This window comes from Microtus oregoni, unplaced genomic scaffold, assembly GCF_018167655.1.
Source record: "Microtus oregoni isolate MIOR12 unplaced genomic scaffold, Mior012 000003F_ref0000135, whole genome shotgun sequence".
In the NCBI taxonomy this organism is placed as follows: Eukaryota; Metazoa; Chordata; class Mammalia; order Rodentia; family Cricetidae; genus Microtus; species Microtus oregoni.
In genome coordinates, this window is record NW_024543062.1 from 24,542,297 (window position 1) to 24,557,020 (window position 14,724).

A 14,724-nucleotide genomic window follows, 5' to 3' on the forward strand; every position below is an offset into this window, starting at 1 on the left:
AGGCAAATATATGTAGTTGGTTTTCCTTTTTATTCCTTTTTTTTCCTCCTTGAGACAGAGTTTCACCATGCCGCCCTGTCCTATAACTCACTATGTAAATCACAGATCTGAGTGAATCTCTGCATTTCAGGCCAGCCAGGGTTACCTGGTGAGATTCCCACCTCCCAAAAGGAGGAATTTAGATTCCAAGCTTCCCCAGTGATATGTAGTTTTTGCAACTCTATTCTGGTGTTGTCGTGTAAGTAGTGACAAGCGTGGTGTCTGTTGCCCTTGGGCTGTCTTCCCCTTCTCTGCCTTGTTCTGTGCGTTCCCACCCCTTCCAGTGAAGACAGTGCTTCCCGTGTTACCCACCCTGCTATGTGCTGGAATGGGAAAGAGGTGATCTAGGAGCACTGCAGACATTCCCTCACCGATAGGAAAGAGATGAGCTTAGATGGGGTGCATTCAAGGTACTGTCAAAGAGCGTGTGAGGAGAGCTGAGGGAGGGCAGCACACGGGTTGGGAGCTTTCCTGGGACTCTGTCCTGGAAGGGCAGTTCTTGTCCACATCGTCACAGGCTCAGGAACCCCGAAGTGCTTGGGTGGAAAAGCAAGTAGGTCAGTAGGCACAAGAAAAGCCTTCAGGCCTCTACGACCACAGCCTTTTTCTCACAGGAACAGGCATGCAGATGAAACTTCCTCTTGGTTTACGTTGCTCTCTGGGTTTCAGAGAGTATAGTTATGTGTCCTGGTGGAAAGCCTCACTATCTCCTTTCATTGATGCACATAGCACCGTTGACAAGTCATGCCCTTTAGAAGTGAACTGAAATGTTTATTAACAAGGACCTTAGCCAAGTGTGGTGGCTCCAACCTGTAATCCCAGCATTTTAGAGGTAGAAGCAGGAGGATCAGGAATTCAAAGTCATGCTCAGTTACATAGTGAATTCTAAGCTAGCCTGGAATTTGTGAGTTCCTGTTGGGGAGTGAGGGTGGTGGTGAAAAGAAAAACAAATCTAACTTCCCCAAGTTCCTCAGAGTTTGGAATCTGTTGTGTTCAGTCCCGCCTAGGAGTTGCTGCCACAGGGAAGACGAGCGGCCGCCTGCACCTTAGAGTCCAGTGATTGGGGCTTTGGTTTCACTGTCTTTGTTCATGCTCAAGAAATAACACTTCCATTCCTTTCACAGTGTTTGTTGTTTTGTCTTGTATTTTAGATAGTTTCTCAGTAGGCAGCCCTGACTGTTCTTGGAACTCACTATGTAGACCAGGCTGTGCTCAAGCTCACAGATAGCTGCCAGCCTCTTCCTCCCAAGTGCCGGGATTAAAGATGTGCACCACTGTGCCTGGCTACTCACAGATATTTTAAGAGGGTTTAGACAGGGGTTATCTTCAGCAACAAAACAAAATACTTTATTCTTACTCTCTTTCATCACTGTGTGTACATGAGACCCAGTGTGCTGGAACACACCTGAAATCCCAGCACCAAAAGGTCAGGGTCATCTTTAGTTCAAGGCTGACCTAGGACAGTTAAGACCCTCTCACACATAGGGCTAGGAGTTTAGTGATAGAGTCCAAAGGGATCCCCAGTTCTCCAGAAGGTTGTGGGTGACCCCAAAATGACAGTCATGGTCATACAGTCTGCTTAAGCTGGACTGTAGAAGGAGTGCTGTCAGAGATGAAGGCTCCCATGTGCAGCATTCCTGCCTAGCAGAAAGAGCTGCTTCCTTTGGCTATGTCTGTGGTTACATAGCAAGCCCAAAACTAACCTCCAGGCTCCTCCAGTCCCTAGTAACTTGTATGTGTTATGAATATCCGAGCCCCCTGCTAATCTCACTATTCCCTCTCCCCTGCACTATGCTTCCAGACTGGGGACCACTCTCTTGGAATGGCAAACAAGGCCGTCTCGATATTTATTCTTTTCAGCTTCTCTTTATCATCATGTCTCCACTGACCCCTGCCCTCCAACACACCTGAGAAGTATCCACAGCAGTCTGCGTTTCTCTCTCTGCTCTGGACCCTTCTAGATGCATCTGGCTGCTCTCTCTCTCCTATCCAACAATGTAAAACCTTCCCCCAGCCATCCAACCACGGAGCAGCCATCTTGGTTTCTTTACTGTGCCCCCACCTGTGCTTGCCTCACCTGTCAGGCCCTTAGTTTGACCCCAGCTGTGCTACCACTTGTTTAAAATCACAAAAGGCTCCTCGTCACCATGCGTTCCTTTGTAATTGAGCGAATCTATCTATCTTTAGGCCAAAATGACGATGTCTTCTTGAAGCAAAGCAGAAAATTGATTGTTCTTTATTGCAGAGCTGATTGTCAACTAACCCTGGCAACTGAAAGCTGAAGTATCTCACAGGCCCCTTACCTTTAGCTTGTCCTCGGCTCAACTGGAAGCAGAAGTATCTCACAGGCCTCTTACCTTTAGCTTGTCCTCAGCTCAGGTCTTCATGCATTGTCACCACGGTTTATTGTGGATCTGTTCTAGAAAATGTAGGAATCAGTTGAAATTATTTTTTGTAAAACTAGACTGCATGAAAAAAGTTGTTTTATAATCCCACTGATAATTCCAGAGATGCTTATTGTTTTATCCATCTTCAGTTGACGGGACCTGACTTCTGTGTATCCAACCTTGTTTAAAGTGGCTATTTTCTTATTTCATTATAGCCCAGCTTCTCTCAGCGAGGGGTGCTGTTTGCTCATGTTGAACTCTCTTGTAACCATAGGTTCCTGCTACACTTAGCGGACAAAACTTGGGGCACAATTGTAACAAATGATAACTTCAGAGAGTTCATGACTGAGTCGGTGTCCTGGAGAGAAATTATTACAAAAAGGTAATCTTGTTTTCCTTTGCTGTGATCTGCATTTTGTCTGGTGTGCTGCTTGCCGGGTGGTAGGCCCAGGAGAGGGTGAAGGGGGCTCCTAGGAGCACCTGTAAGACCGGACCTCAGCCATCTCAAGTGTCAGCTCTGGGTGCTGTGACTCCAGCAGGAGCGTAGCACAAAAACAATATGCCGAGGGAGGGGGCACCTGACTGCGGGCTCGGGCAAGTCTAGTTTCCATGGCTGGTGTTTTCCAGGAGTTTAGCGTGCAGCTTTCCTTGTTGCTGCCGCTGTGAACGTGTCAGTCATGAACTGCTGACGAGCGGTGAATGCTGGCTTCCATGAGCCCACCGAAGACTTGACACTCGAGCGGCTGCTAGCCACAAGAAGCAAGAGTGCTGTGCTGTGCTCAGGGAGAAGGCAGATCTGCCGTAGATCTGAAGCAAATAGGGAATGTGCAGGGCAGTGCGGGTAAGCAACACATCTAGACACGCGTGTCTCTCGGATTTCACAGTCGGCTCTTGTCTCAGACTTACAGCTTGCTACGTCCTAACAGGGTTTCTGAAAGCTTGGGCTGATGAGATGTGCCAAGCCTGAGGACCTGGAAGTCTCCAGAACCACACAGGAAAGAGAGAACCAAAGTTGTGGGCACACAAATAAGGAAACAATGTAACTTGAAAATTTTAGAAGAAAGACAAACCTTGGCTACAGACTCGTGGATGAAAGTAAATTACTTGAGACATTTGAGCTCTGTGTCACTAAGAAGGTGTTGGTAATGGGTGGAGGAAAGTTTGACCTGGTGGGCACAGCTGATGAGTTGTTGAACTTCTCAGACACTGTTGTGCTAGACACCAGTCTGCACACAAGGAGGCTCCACCAACCCACTGCTTTTAGACCTCACCTCACAGAAGCAACTTGGATACCAAAATGTACATCACAGACATAGATGCTAGAATTTTTTAAGTTTAATTTAATTTTATTTATTCATTTATTCGAGAGAGGAGCTTACTACATAGCTGTCACAGGCCCCATCTCTCCTGCCTCTGGAGTGCGGGATTAAAATCATGTACCACCATGCCCAGTCAGTTCTTTATTTCTAGACCCCACGGTGTTCTGTGTTTCTGGCAAGACTTTCCTGCTGAGCAGGCCCAGGTCCCTGTCCTGGATGAGTAATACTAGGTCAACCTTGGCTTTCTCTGCTGAGGATGATGTTTTCTCTTCCAAATCAGAGGTGTGCCTATGAACATGTTCTTTTTTTTTTGGTTTCACTTTGGCACACCTGCTGAGTCCCAAGCTGAATGTCTCTAATTGTGTTTTCTCATCTGGTAGAAAACAGAATACCTGGCTGGTGTCTGGATGAGACTTGCAGGCAGCTGAGAAGAGCTTCTCACAGGACTGTGTCCACAACAGAAGTTAGAACGCTTTCACTTGTATGTGGGGTTGCTTCCTCTCCAGGCAGATAGCACTGGGAATGTTCAGGCTGACCATTGTCCCAAAATGGGGTGTCTCCTGTGAGGAATGTTCCATTTCCTCAGCAGTGAAGGGGACTGATGGTCAGCACTGTGACTTTCTGTGTTGTAGGCTGCTTCAGTACACGTTCGTGGGGGACATATTTATGGTTCCTGATGACCCTCTGGGAAGAAACGGACCTCGGCTAGATGAATTTCTTCGAAAGGAGGGCTTTCTTAGGTATTTCTGTGTATCCCCTTGTATGTCAAAGGGTTTTTTATTTTAACCAAATGTTGTGCTTTGCAACAAATGCTGTCCTTGAAAACTAGAAATGGCATTTGAATGTCTTCTAGGCCGTAATTAGACTTAGCGATGTGTGACCCGTATAGAAGCCAGTCATGGAAGCAGCCCAAGGCTAATCTTCACTGTCGTCTTTTTCAGTGTTGTTTTGCCTGCCTGCCTGCCTGCCTTAGACTGTTTCCTCTGAGTCAGCAGGCTAAGATCAAACTCTGATCTTCTGCCTCTGCCTCATGTGCCAGGGTCTAGGCCTGCCCTGTGTGGGGATCCTTTTCATTTTACTCTGAGAGCACACAGACATTCATGAGGGTCTCAGAAGAAGCAGGTTTTCAAGCTGGTGCTAACTTGTAGGTCACTGCTCCCTGGGATCTCTATGGGATGCTTTCCCATGCACTTTGTGCAGCTGTTTCTCTTGAGTGTCCAGTTGTAGTAATAAGAGCGGCGGGGGCTGCATTCCCAGCACCCCGGCCGCCTGCTCGGCTAGCTTATGCCCCGAAATAACAACACACAAACTGTATTCATTTAATCACTGCTTGACCCATTTCTATCTAGCCTCTTCTAGGCTAATTCTCACATATTAATTTAGCCCATTTCTAATCATCTGTGTTGCTCCCCTAGGTGTGCTTACCGGGGAGATTCTAGCCTATGTCCATCCTGGGTCGGAGCTTCATCCCGGGAGCGGGGCATGGCGTCTCTCTCAGGTGTCTGCTCCCAAGAGGAGAGCTGTCAAGACTGAGCTCACTTCCTCTTCCTCCCAGCGTCCTGTTCTGCCTACTCCTCCCACCTATCCTCTAACCAATAAAATGGGCCAAGGCAGTTCCTTTATTAGCCAATGACCTTCCTCCATCATTTCCCCTTTTTCTGTTTAAACAAAAAAAAAAGCTTTAACTTTAACATAGCAAAATTACATATAACAAAACAGTTATCAAGTAAAAGTTACAATAATCTTTATCATAACTAAGGAAAACTATAACTATAACTAACTATTCTTAACTCCATCAAAGACTCCAGAAAGATACAATACTACCTAAGCAAACAAGAAAAAAGCAACTTTTAAAACTCTAGAAATGACAGAGACATCTCGCTGCCTGGACAGTCACCCAAAGTTCCTCTGTACCGTTGGGGCATACATCTTCAGCCTTCAGGCCCATGCTATCCAGCAGACATTTCCATAAAGCGGGAAAATTCAAAGTCAGTTCAGTCACTATCTGTTGTGTCCTGCAGAATGTCTCACAGACTCTTTCATGAATCAGGAACCCCGAAAGATTATCTCACCTTAGGCAAGTTCAGTAGTCCTCTCTCTGTGGGTTCTCTGTGTCCAGTTTATGCAATATTCCAGGCAAGAGCAGTTTCTTGCCCAAATGGCTATCAAACTCCATAACAAGCCTCTTCGATGCCCATCTTCCTCTTGAAGTAGATTGGTGCTGCCAGGAGCAGAGTGTCTCATTGTCATGAAAAGTCCTAAGTTATTAAAACATTTAAAATGCCATATTCTATAATCTTTGAAAGACATGAAGAATGTCTATCTAAAATATATCTCTATATATCTAGAAAATCTAATTAACATGACTACAAGCTTTACTATTATCGATGATTATCCATTAACAACCTATATTTCTTAATTATACAGTATATATTTAAATGAACTACACAATCACAATACCTTAATCAAAATCAGAAACACTTATACATATAACAAAATTGACCTTAAATCTCTATCAATAAAGCAAAATCTATACTAATGTAAATTATTCATATCTATATCATATCCCCCTTTAAATGTAAAAGAACATTTATAAACATTTTTTGGGAATATGGGCGCAGTTATTTCTCTCCAAACTGCTTCCTGCTGAATGGGGGCGTCGTTAATTAGGTCTTTCATGGTATAGCGTGTGTGTTAGTTTCATCTCAGTTGGCAGTTGAGCGAAGCAATTTTCTGAAGATGTTCACAACAACCCTTCAGGAGGGCGTGGTCCATCATACCAAATTGGAATAGAAGAAATGAACAGCGTCTCATCCTCTGTGAAAACAAAATAAGAAACTCCTTTCCAAAGTATCATATCCTTAGATCCAAATTCAAAATATCTATGTTGGATTAGTTCAGCAGCATTTATAAATAAATATCTTTAAGCAGCTGTTGCTCCTTCCTCAGCATTCAAATAATTCAAAGAGAGCATAATAGCATACAGTATCAAAATTCTCTGTGTATTTTCCATCTTTGTGCAGCTTTGTTTTAATCTCTATTTTGTTTATTTTTACTTTTAACTCTTTGCTTTTTGAGACAGGTTCTCTGTATCTTTGACCTGAAGTAACTCTGTAGACCAGGCTGTCTTTGAACTCTCAGAGATCTGCCAGTCTCTGCCTCCCAGGCATTGGGATTAAAGGCGTGTGCTACCACGCCTTGAAGTCACAGAGGTCAATCTCCCTCTGCCTACCAAGTGTTGGGATTAAAGGTGTGTACCACCACACACAACAACTCTCTTCCTTTTTTTTTTTACTTTAAGAACTTCAACTTTTAGTCTGCATATATTTTTAACACACAGTAAACCATTTAGAAATTTTCTTTGTCTTTGAATCTCTCTTTACTGTATATCTCTCTTTTTCTGACCACAAGAGCCTTTAATTTACCAAGCAATCTCAGTAGGACTAAAGGCGTGGCTTTGCCAGCTAGATCCAGTCCATTTCTTAGCTTTCCAGCCTCATGGCGGATATACAGGCTGTAGCCATGTTTACTGTAACAACTGTATGGCATTTCAAGGTCCCTGCCAGCAAGTGAGCTATAACAGACAACACTCAAGTCCTCTCTCGGTAGCCGGCCCTCCTGCCTCAAACAGTCAGAGTTTGCCCTGGCAGGATGGCCCAGAAAGCCGGCATTTTTAAACGGCGCAGCTTTTTTCCTGCTACGGCTGAAAACCGAAAAGCATGCATTCAGCTTTTCGTCAACACCGTTTAAGTGTTTCGTGGCAGGACCTCTTAATGAGCTGGAGGCTTTGCAGCTAAAGCTGAGTCAGGAAGCCTCTCTTAGATGAAAGCGCATGCTTGCCTCTAACAAGCAGAGCAGACCCGAGAACACAGCGAGTCTAGTTGCCATCAAACAAATCGTATCACTTTACTCCAAATGCTCTATTCAAAAGCTCTGTCTCCCGCAGGAGCCAGACAGAGATCACAATGGCGGCACAGCCCCAGGAAGTCGCGCTTTAAAATGACACAGCGTTTTTTCTGCTACTGTTGCCGAATCAGGAAATCTCTCTACAGCACTCCACCAACAAACAACAAAAATCTGTGTTAAACTCTCTTTCCCTTATTTTTAAGCCTTCTCAAGTTTTTTAAGTGGGTTTAGTCCATCACGTGGGGTGCCAACTGTAGTAGTATGGGGGCGGCGGGGCTGCGTTCCCAGCACCCCGGCCACCCGCTCGGCTAGCTTATGCCCGAAATAACAACACACAAACTGTATTCATTTAAACACTGCTTGGCCCATTCTCTTCTAGGCTAATTCTCACATATTAATTTAGCCCATTTCTAATCATCTGTGTATGGCACCCCAAGGTGCGCTTACCAGGAAGATTCTAGCCTATGTCCATCCTGGGTCGGAGCTTCATCCCGGGAGCGGGGCATGGCATCTCTCTCAGGCGTCTGCTCCCGAGAGGAGAGCTGTCAAGACTGAGCTCACTTCCTCTTCCTCCCAGCGTCCTGTTCTGCCTACTCCTCCCACCTATCCTCTAACCAATAAAATGGGCCAAGGCAGTTCCTTTATTAGCCAATGACCTTCCGTGAACTTGTGTCCTGCTCAGGAACCACTGTGGGGGTGGGGTGAGGGCCCACAGCTACTGTTTACCAGCTCTGCATGGGAAAGCCTGCTTGCTTTATTGTCTGCACTGAGAAGTAGAGTTTATGTCTACGGTAAGAATTCTCAGGTGACCTTGTTAACCACAGCCTCCTTCATGCTAACCTAGTGGCAGACCTTTGTTTTAAAACAAAAGTGAGCTATATTTCTGTGCATCTCCTGGCAGGTTTTTGCATGGGGTTGGTCTAGGTACCTAAAAGGAGAACATGGACTCTGTCCCATCTTTCAAGACTGCTAGTTGGTCATTTGTAGCCTGAGCCTCTGGGATCATCAGTTTGAACTTGGTGGTGCACCGCAGTGGGTTGATTTTCACCCAGGGATCTTCTTCAGTGGAGACTGACACACTTGGAAAGTCGTGGCCTTGTTATCATTTCTCTGGGAGCCATTGGGTTTTATCACACTGTTTGAGGCATTGACTCAGGCCAAGGACATGGCAGCCTGCTGTAGGCTTTTCCAGTCAAACCCCTCAACCCCACATCTTCTATGGGAAATCCTCATAGGATTTTAGGCCTCAAGGCCTGTGTTTGAGGCTGTTGTGTGGGCCCCATGCTAAGCTGAGGTCCAGGTCAAACTAGAGGTGAATTCTTTGCTACCTATTCCACTCCTTCAGTAGCCTGGTGGCAGGATCAGCCCTGCTGGTCCTTTTTCCTCTCACCTAGTGTCATCTTCAAAGTGCTTGGTGGCCACTAGCTGTCACTCCTTCCTGAGGGGATGCCACTAATGTTAATGGAGTTTTTGCAGGCTGTCAAGCTTCTGACGTTGATGGCACTGTTAGCCCCAGTTCTCAGCTACAGATGAAATTGGTGGGAGTTTTTAAGCAGGAGAGGTGTCCCTGGATGCTTAGACAACACCACATGCACAGACATTCAGAGCACACTTGCCCCACCCAAACCTCACTGGAGACAGGGATTCCAGGAGCCTCTTGGAGTTGCCTCTGCCCAGAAGGATTCCTCTCCCCAGTCAGCTGACACTGCCTAGAACAAAACCCTCCAGAGGAGCAGGAACCTTGTAGAAGCAACAACCTTGGCCCACCCTCAGATAGCAGACTGGGAGGGGCTGTCCGTCCCAGAGGTGCTTGTTTCCTCATTGGTCTGAAAATGGTGCCGGGTGCCCTGTCAGCCACTCTGTGGGGTCTGATTTCACATCCTCTTGGCTCTCTGGCCTTCAGAAAACATGGAACTAGCTAGCATCTAGATCCTCTGTGTCAGCCTTACATGCTTTCCGGGGTTTCTCACTGCCGCTCTCTCCATGGTCACTTTATCCACAGAGACATGCAGCCACTACTCAATGCCCTGCCAGATGTAGGCATGTTCAATCCTGGCTTCCGGAGCCCCAACACCCAAGTAGCCAACACCAGCCACCAGCCTCCCTCCAGGAACCAGGGAGCCTCTTCAGGCCCTTGGCTTCCTCAGCAGCCCCACTTTACACCCCTGGCCACCGTTCCCAGTATGCAGCAGAACCTTCTCGTACCAGCACAGAGATCTTCCGCAGAGACCAGCGAGCTGAGGGCGGCCCTGCTGAAGATCTTCCCTGACTCTGAGCAGAAACTGAAGATCAACCAGATCCTGGTAGCTCATCCATACATGAAAGACCTGAATGCCCTTTCTGCCCTGGTCCTGGACTGAAGGCTGGGCTGAGAGCCCACTGCTGATGGGGACCAGAAGGAGCTGCCTACTGTGGAGTCCCGTACTGGGGAGAAGCTTTTCAGAGTGCACAGTGCTGCTCTCAGTAGGAGAAGGAAGGGATGTGTTTTATATATACAAAAGTCTGGATTTTCAAAGCCAGCTTTTTTCTATATATAAATTATGCTGCTATTACAGACTGAACATTTTCTGTAAAAGAAAAGTACATTTTCTGCCTGTTCAGAACTTTTTAATAGCAGTTACTCTTGAGTGTATTTACAACTTCATGTTTTTTAAACTGTTTTCCTTAAAGCTGAAGAAAAATTGACAAATGAATATGGTTAGCCTTTCTAAATAAAATTAAAAAAATAAAAAAAAGGGAATTGCTTCCTTAAGGAAAGCAAGCCCTCTTAAAGTATATTTTCTTGAGGTGATCTGTTCTGTCCACTCACGTGGTGTGTGCCCCCCTGCCTCCCTCCTTGGAGCTGGCCTGCTCCACTCTTCTGGGTCTTCTCAGCAGGCTGTCGTGAGAGTGGAGACGTGGAGCCACTAGATGGCACTTGGTGCCTGGCTGTAGTCAGCAACAAGACAAAATCAGACTCAGAAGAGCAGGGTGACAATTCAGTCCATTCAGCCCCATCCTTATTCCTCTCCACTGGACAGAGAAGGGAAATGAGTCCCAGCATACTCCCTGATTGGCCCAGCTCCCTAATGCCCTCCCCAGCTGAGGCTGCCATGTTCCTGATCTGATTCCACAGCTACTGTCACCTCAGAAGGTGAGGTAGGATTGGAGAGTCTGTTAAGGAACTCCCTTCTGTGGCCAGCATGAGTCCACAGCCCACAAGTATGGGGAAGAATCCCATGTGGAGTTTGTACAGCTTTGCCAAAAAGTTTTCTATTCTCAAGGATGACCCAAGCCAATAAATAGCATTAGTAGTTTCAGAAGGGATCTCCAAGCCCTGCTGTCCCCTCTTCTGTCTTTAGAAATCTCTTAGGCGCTCTTCCTGAGTCTTTTCAGTTATCTCAGTATCGTCTCTTCTGAGTGTAGCTTGAATTCTGTGTCTGTGAAACATTTCCTGGTCGTTCTTAGCATCTTGACTCTCACCTAGACCTTTTAAGGGCTCTGTGTTTTCCATCCATGCTGTGTCCCAGCCCTCATGGTCAATTCCACTGCTCTGTGGATTGTGTCTTTCTCCTGGTCTCACAGTTAGTGACTGAGGATGTAGTGCTGGTTGGTTCTCTGTGGTGCAGGGACTATGTAGATCCCGGGATGCTGTCACCATGCATATACTTGGTTTCATTTGATCCCTGCATCCCTCAGGAGATGAATACAGAGTTTTCTAGGTGGTCACGGTTGTACTTCAGTCATGTTCTCCTGAATTCATTGACGATGTAACCTGCTGGGGAGTCGTTTGTCATCTGTCACTTGGGCTTTTGAGACCTGCAGGCAGTGAAAGTAGAAAACAGACTTTGCAAGGTCCTGGAGTAGACTCACTACAGCCTTGCGCCCCAGCTTCTGAGCACAGTAAAGGTGCCAAGGTGGAGCCGTCCCCAGGACCTCCTGTTCTACTCAGTTCCAGTCCAGCATTCCCGGGAACCAGGAGAGTCACGGTACTCTGTAGAGCACAGGGGCCACATCCTGATGCTGGCAGGGAGCAAGGAGCACGAGCTTTCCCAGACTCTCCAGACAGATTGACTTTGTTGTGTAGCCTGTGTTCTTAGTATTGTTTCTGAAATTCCTGCCCGTGTCCCCTTCCCCATATAGGAGGGAAGAAAAGTTGGAGGAAATCGAGAGGCATTAATTACTGTGTAGATTATAATGTGAAATATAATTCTAGACTCTCTGTGAAATTCATCACCTTTAGGGGTAGCATTCAAATCCCACTTATCCAGCCACCGAAGGAAGCTCACAACCTGCTTCTCTGACTCATCCCAAGCTCTGTTGCTGTTAGGTGCTTGTAGATGCTCAGCCTCCACCCCTCAGTGCCTCCACAGTGAACTGTAGAGTGTCTTGGCATTCCTCTGTATGTGGAGTGCCTCTGCCTCCTGCATATCCTGACATTTGGGTGAGGTGGTCAACGTGGCCGAGGCTGATCATTTTGGACATTGGTCAAGTATCTGATGCTTGCAGAGGTTGAAAGGATAAGTAATTAGTGTAGCCGATGGACTTCCAGCCGCTGTGCGCATGCGTGCATGTGTCGCAGGAGTTGTCCTGGTCCAGTGTGGTGGCACCATGGTTGGCAGGCTCAGCTTTGAGACAGGATGGAGTTGTGTTTACACAGGCTTGTGAATGTGTAAAGCAAGAAAGAAGACTCCACCCTTTCTTGCCACTGCCAAGTACTGAGTCCCTCCCCCTGGTAGGGGCAATGGCTGCAGACCCTGTGGCCTCTGCACCATGCTCACCCTGGTCCTAGCCTGCCTCTCGCATCTCTTCCAATGCGTCCCCATCCTCAGCACTCTGAGCCATCTCAGCTGGGTCCATTAGTTGCACTGTTCACTGGCATTACCACCTTCCTGTTCCCTTTGATCCCTGAGGTTAAAACGCCCTGCATTTTGTTGCTGATGCTTTACTCCACCTTCCCACATTTTCACTCCCCAGTTTGCAAACTTGGCTTCTGCTCACCTCATGGGAGGAGCCTGGGCAATCACTGGTTGCCGTTTCATTGTTAATGTAACAGCTACAGACAGGGAGGCCATTGGCCTTATTTCTTCCATCTTCCTTCTGGATGCTCTGCATTCCTTTCTTCTCCTTGAAGGCAATCCTTAATGCAGTTTCTCCACAGGCGGCTCTAAAACTGGGCCACCCTTAGGACGCCAGCAAAAAGGGCAGCCCTTGCTAAAATGCAGGCTATCACACACACCCTGAGTTGTGGGCTCTGCGGTAGAGGAAAGCCTGGAGGCTTGTCCCTTCCACACACCCTGAGTGGCTCCCAGTTGGTGGCCTGGAACTGCACTTTGAGAAGCTGCACTTATTGTAGGAGGTCACCGCTCCTAGCTAATGTCACCTTCAGTGGTGGTGACACTAATCCTGTCACTAAGCCTATGGGATCGTGACTCCCAGAACCTCAGGAGCTCGGCCTCCGTTCTGTCATCTTCTATCACGTATTCCCTTGTATCCTTCTTGGCCCTTGGCTTGCTACTGCACCCCACTTCCCACAATCCCCCGTGACACTGTTCTCTCACAGGTCCCTCAACACTAGGCCACTTTACAACTCCCCTCTCCCAGACTCCAGGGAGCTCATTCAGGTTCATCTAGAAGACTGTTTTTGTGTCCTCCTCCTCCTCTTCAGTGACCTACAGCTGCCACCAGAGCATCGAGTTCCTGTCCTCTGAGCCGAGCACCCATGGCTGTTGCCCCATGGCCGTTCTTCACTATCCACTGTCTATCCCTGCCACGATGCTCACCCGCCACCCAGATCTGGGTTCCCAGGGGCCCTATCCATGCTTATTTCTCTTCTAGAAATGGCCCTCTGCCCTATAGCCCTCCTCCTCAAAGGCCCAGCCCTGAGTCTTGTGCCCTGAACAGAAGCAGCCCTGTGGTATTCTGTGACCCCCACAGCACTTGGTGTCTCGCTTCTGGCTCTTGCCTCTCCAGCAAGTGTAGCTGCAGCCAACTGTGTACTGTGTTGCCTCCCTCTAGACTGTGAGCTCCTCGCAGGCAGGGACCCTATGGTCACTCTGTATTTCTTGTGGCACCTAACAGTGCCTTGCACTTGGTAGGTGCTCAATAAATGTCTGTTCAAGTGAACTGGAGGATGGTGCCTTCTTGACTGGGGGAACTTTGGTGATCGTGTTCCAGAGATGGGACCCACCTCTGTCAGGTGTAGGGGAGGCTTAGCTTGCCTGCTTCACTCTGCCCCCCTTCCCTAGGGCCTTCAGCACATGCCATCCTGGTCAACTTGCCCAGACATGGAATCCTGACCAGACGGATCCATCCAAAGCAGACAGTTGGCTTAGATAGACCTCACCTGCCAGTCTTCCTCGGAGATTTTGTCCATTGTGCTGGGAGCCATGTGGGATGCACCCACAACCATTAGCGCCATTTTCTGCCACGGGGAAGAAACATGAGCAAGAGACCGGCCCTGAGTTCTGAGCTCACTTTGTCAAAGAGACCTTCCTCAGGTGTCAGGAGGCCCAGGATTCATGAAGTGCACCCTGAGGCTGAAGCAGTTTCATGTTAGTTCATCCCGTGAGATCAGGTGTCTACGCAGAGTGAAGCGCCTCCCTGTCCTTAGCAGAGCCTGGCAGATTGGAGAGCAGGCATCCAGCTTGATGTTCAGGAAGGTCCCAAAGACTTGTGCTAATAGCCCACCAGGATGAGCACCTAGTCTGGGTGTCAGCATGCCACTCTGTCCTGCAGTCAGGCTGTCCTTGAATTCACAGCAGTCCTCCTGCCTCAGCCTTCCAAGTGTTGGAGTTACAGGTGAGACCCATCATGCTTTGCTCCACTGGTTTTGAGAACCAAAAGCAACTCAGCTTTCCATTGTCCAGACACGTGGTGCTGTCAGGACCAGGGGTGACTTCTGGGGAAGCAGCTGAGCCAGAGTCCTTCAGCCAGTGCGGAGATGCATCCCAGGGGCTGGACTTGCTCCTCCTGTTTGGTGGCTTTTGCTGCAAATCACAAAGCTCTATGCTGTAGACTGTAGCTTCTAGGGTTTTGCTTGCCATCTGTCTCCAGATCCCCAGCTAGCCCCGCTCAACCGCACAGTCTGGTAC

The 14,724-nt window shown here is 47.8% G+C and overlaps 1 long non-coding RNA gene across 2 annotated transcripts; it reads left to right on the forward strand.

The window, feature by feature from the left end:
* The first annotated feature begins 2,737 nt into the window (after positions 1-2,737).
* Positions 2,738-13,348, forward strand: LOC121446573. Of its 2 annotated transcripts, none has more exons than XR_005974066.1 (3): positions 2,738-2,808; positions 4,378-4,485; positions 13,299-13,348. It is a non-coding gene; the product is annotated as an uncharacterized LOC121446573 (long non-coding RNA). The 2 variants fall into 2 exon arrangements; XR_005974065.1 differs by lacking the exon at positions 13,299-13,348 and adding an exon at positions 9,654-9,689.
* Positions 13,349-14,724: the final 1,376 nt, after the last annotated feature.